Source organism: Mus musculus, chromosome 6, assembly GCF_000001635.26.
Source record: "Mus musculus strain C57BL/6J chromosome 6, GRCm38.p6 C57BL/6J".
Classification (NCBI taxonomy): Eukaryota; Metazoa; Chordata; class Mammalia; order Rodentia; family Muridae; genus Mus; species Mus musculus.
In genome coordinates this window covers 65,307,158-65,311,953 of record NC_000072.6, presented here as the reverse complement: position 1 = coordinate 65,311,953, position 4,796 = coordinate 65,307,158, and the positions used below count along the sequence as shown (strand labels likewise).

The 4,796-nt window shown below is 37.0% G+C and overlaps 1 annotated feature.

The window, feature by feature from the left end:
• Positions 265 to 2,252: an enhancer, noted in NCBI's record as "VISTA enhancer mm1557". NCBI's record gives its function as "enhancer in: neural tube[4/8] | midbrain (mesencephalon)[3/8] | forebrain[4/8]" and the evidence as "EXISTENCE:transgenic organism evidence [ECO:0001131][PMID:17130149]".

Below are 4,796 nucleotides of genomic sequence, written 5' to 3'. Positions count from 1 at the left end.
GAATTACAAATTGGCAACAGAAAATTTTAGTGATGATTTGTAAAATTTTCTCAGCCACCTAGTTTCCTACTCAATGACCTCAACTTGCTTTCAGTCTGCAAGTAAGCAGTTCTAGTAGCATACTTACTCCCTCCCCAAAAAACAAAACTGGTTTTAGGGCCTATTATTATTAATCTTGTGTTAAATTTTCAAACACAGTTTCACCTCCTATTATTTCCTCATTTTAATTTTTTGTATTGTATTTATTTTATGTCTAATATTTTGGTGCGATGGGATAGGCCATTAAGAAGGTGAGATGGGCAATTCAAATAGAGGGTTGGAAAGAAAGAAGAAGGAATGAAAGAACAAAATAAAAGAAAGAAAGAAAGAAAGAAAGAAAGAAAGAAAGAAAGAAAGAAAGAAAGAAAGAAAGAAAGAAAGAAAGAAAAGAGGAAAGTTTGTGGTAAAAAAAGAGACATAGGGTTGCTGAAGCAATGATGAGACCACCCTCCCACCCCCACCTCCACCCCGCTCTGTGGTGGACTTGTGAGGCATCTAAACATTAAAATTTATCTCACAGAGTTACAATAAAAACTGAGTTCTGTTTGTTCAGAGTGCCACAAAGCATCAACAACCTTGCTTCTCTGACCAGCTTCTCATTCAATTCTTAATTATTTCTTTTTTTCTAAAGAAAAAAAAAAACAATGCTCTTTTTTTCTTAGCTTATCTCTTCCCAGGGTTCAGACGATCACAGCATTGCCTTCGTTTACCATTATTAATAGGCTCGCCCTGCTACTATTCACAACCTTCAACCGAGCCCTGGTTCCCCTAAGAAAACAGCCATCCAAGCTGTGCGGCCTTTGTTCCTCTCTTGTTCCCACGGTGGAGTCTAAAATAGATTGATTTTAGGGAAATAATAACTGCATGCACTGAAGCCCTTCATCTCATGCTGCAGAGCGAAATCAATTCTCAGGAATTGGCCAGCTGCGTTATGTGAAAAGGGGCATTTCATTCTTATGGCTGCATCTAGCAGGCAGTTCTCGTCTTATGCTGAGCCTGGGACTGGAGATAAAGGAGGAGAATAAAGAACATAGCGCAATGACAATCTTGAAATAAGCATATTCCTGCTATACAACCTTGACACAAAAACATAGCAGAAATCAAAAATGACAGGTAAACATATCACTCTAATCAAATATAAGCTTATTACACTTTAAGAATTCTCCATTGTTATCATTTTATTGGCTGCATTAACATTAATTATCTGAAATTTAATTCTGTCTAGTCTTTTCTTCTGGGATGAGTCATTTCTATGTTTTGGAAAGTAGTTTATCCTGGGCATTGCTATAGTCTCGGCTACCAGTAGGATTTACATTTAAGGATGACAAAAAATGAATATGATACATGTTAACAATAATCTGGTTTTAAAAAGAATGGAAAAGAGTACACTTGCTATTAGGGCTTAAAGTTCACTGGTAAGATGGTTCAGTGGGTAAAAGCACTTGATATGTAAGCATGGTTGGAAATCCCCAAAACCTACACAAAAGAGCTGAGTACAACCATGCCTGTAGTTCCAGCACTGAGGGGCAGGGGCAAGCAGATTCTAGGCCCTGACCAGCCAGCCCACCTGCCAAGCCCAAAAGAAAAGCTTCAGAATCAGCAAGAGAGCCTGTCTCAAAAGCAACAACGTGCAAAACCATACAGGATAACTAACATCACCTTGTTGGGAAAAAAAAAAAAAACAAAGCAAAACAAACAACAAAACAGAACAAGGAGAGCAAATGACAGACTGTCAGCTCACTTGTTATTTAAAGAGATGAACGTAATCATTTTAGAACCAACCCAGAATTCTATGCCTGGATAAATGATCAACAAAGAAACATTCCAGCAAATATTGAAAGCATTTGTCACTAAATCAATTTCACCAAAAGAAAGAACTTTTTAATAAATAACATAGAAATAGAAGCTAGAAGAGTGACATTCAAGAAGCAGTGGCGATCTGAGACATGGTGAACACATTATTAAGCGTAAATGAACACTCACTCAAAGATAATGACAATAATGACCATAGGAACAGAGCATTCATTAGATTCAATTGTAGGCTAGCAAATGAGAAGGGGAACTAGACTGTGGCTTCTGGTGTCCAGCAGAAAACACTGAGTTGTGACATTAGTTAGGTGAGTATGTATGTAAAAGAATTTAAACGTGGCTCTTAAAAAATATCAATGGAGTATCTTCAAAATGTAGGAAATTTCATGGAGATGGGCAGGAAAATAAATTGAAGAAGAGAATTTGCAAAAAAGATAAAAAGATGTACAAAATTTAAAAAGAAAGTCTCAAGTGAAATGAAACCTAAAGATCAGGGTAAATTCTGTATCAGGCCACTACTCCCCAAATGAATCAGTGTACCATGTTCCTATCAAACATCATCTACAGTAGGGCAAAGGGCACTGTGGACTTGAGGTCAGGAGAAAGTCTACTCTCAAGATCCTTGCCTCCTAATTGTCTAATCTTAGTGTAATCTCCTTCCTTCCCTGTAAACAAAGCCTTGTATTGAACAACCAGAATGTTGCAAAGTCATGGGATTTCACTTTGTGATGGATTCTGTCTCAACAATGACTCTATCCTTGCCCTTCTCCCTGCCTGCCTCCTGTTGGCCTCCTTCGTTCTCCACCATATTAACCTTCTGCTATTGCGCCACATGAATTCCATTTCCTTCTGTCTTATTCCCCCTCTCCCAGTTTGTTTCTTTTATTCCATTCCTCTTGTTACATGTACGCTTTTGTGCCACTACAATTATGCTGTCTGTCTCAGTCACTGTTCAGTTGCTATGAAGAGACACACACCATGCACAAAGTAATTAGTATAAGTGAAAGCATTTAATTGTGTGCTTGCTAGTAGTTTCAGAGGTTTAGTCTATTATCATCATGGTAAGGAACATGGCAGTGCACAAGCAGTCACTGGAACTATTTCCTGTTCCATAGGCAGAGAGAGAGAGACACAGAGAGAGAGAGAGAGAGAGACAGAGACAGAGACAGACAGAGACAGAGACAGACAGAGACAGACAGAGACAGACAGAGACAGACAGAGAGACAGAGATTCTATACTTGGTGTGAGCTTTTTGAAACCTCCAAGTCCACCCCCAGTGACACACTTCCTCTAAGAAGGCCATACCTCCTAACTTTCTAACCCTTCTCGAATACTTCTATTCACTGACGACTAAGCATTCCAACATATGAGCTTATGGAGGAGGCGGGTGAACATTCTTATCCAAACCACCACATTGTCTTTGTCATTATACTTCCATAGGATAATTGAGGTCAGGCATAATAATAGTTCTGCTTGGGTTTAATTTGGCTATTCTAAGATGCCTGTTTCCATATAAATTTAATTTATTTTCTAGCTCTGTGAAGACTGACATGTAATTTTGATGAATATTACTTAGAATCTATCTTCTTTGATAATGTAAACATTTGCCCTGTATTAATTCTGCCAGTTCATGAATATAGAAGGCCTTTAAATCTTTTAGTGTCTTCTTTTAATACTTAAATTTTTCATCATGTTTATCTTCCTTTATTAGGTTTATTCCTAGTTTTCCTTTAAAATCCGTTGTGAATGTGATATTTTTCCTAATTATCTTTTGTCAAGTCCATTACTATTATATTGAAAAGCTGCTAAATTTTGTCTGTTGAGTTTTGTATCCTGTTATACTACTGAGGGTATTTATCAGATCTAGATTTTCTCTTATAGAGCCTTTACAGTCTCTTGAATAAGGAATCATATCATCTGCGCACAGGACTAATTTGCCCTCTTCTTTTCCTACTGAAACAGAATAAAGACAGTGAGCATCCTTGTCTTGTTCCAGATTTTAAGGATTTTAAGAAGTAGTCTTAGTTCTTTCTTGTTTTGAAAACTGTTGACTGTCATACACAGCCCTTATCATGTTGTGACATCTTTCTTCTATTCATAATTTCTTCAGAAATTTTGCGGGAAAACACGTTGAAATTCACTGAATTTTTTCTATCAATTGAAATGATTACTTGGTATTATTTATTCTTAACTCTATTTTTTTGTCATACATTTATTAATTTGCCTATGTTGAACCTACCCTGTGTCCTTAAAATGGTACCTGCTTATCCTTAATATATGATCTTGTCTGTAGTATTTTAAAATTTGCTATGCAAGTACTTTGTTGAGAAATTTTGTGTCTATTTTCATTATGGTGATTGGTACACGCAGTTGAATTTTTGGTGTGTCCTTATGTAGTTCGATGTATCCTTATCAGAGTAATGCTAACTTCATAGGAAGAGTTTTGTAGTACTATTTTATTCCCATTCTATTTTCGTGGAAAAACTTGAGAACTCTGGGCATTAGCTTTCCTTTGAACGTTTGATGGAAGTTAGTAAATCCATCTGACCCTGGGCTTTGGTCTGTGGAGAGACTTTATTGTTGCTTCCGATCCCTCACTTGTTATGAGTTCTGGATTTAATGTTTGTAGGTCATGCTTGCTTAGGAATTTAGCCAGTGTATCTTGATTTCCCACTTTTTGTACTAAAGTTTTTTAAATTCTCCATTGTGAACCTCTGGATTTCTCTGGAGTCTGGGTGACACTGCTGATTTTAGTGAACTGGCTTTTCTTTCTCTTTCGTTTGGCTAGAGGTTTGTTCTCTTGTTTATCCTTCCAAGGAACCAACACTTTGGCAGATAGTCTTTCGTTTTGTTGGTTTCTGCTCTATGTTCATTATTTCTTGCTATCTACCTCATGTGGCTGTGGCTCATCCTCGAGTTTTTAAGCCTTTGATTGTTTTTTGAGTCAT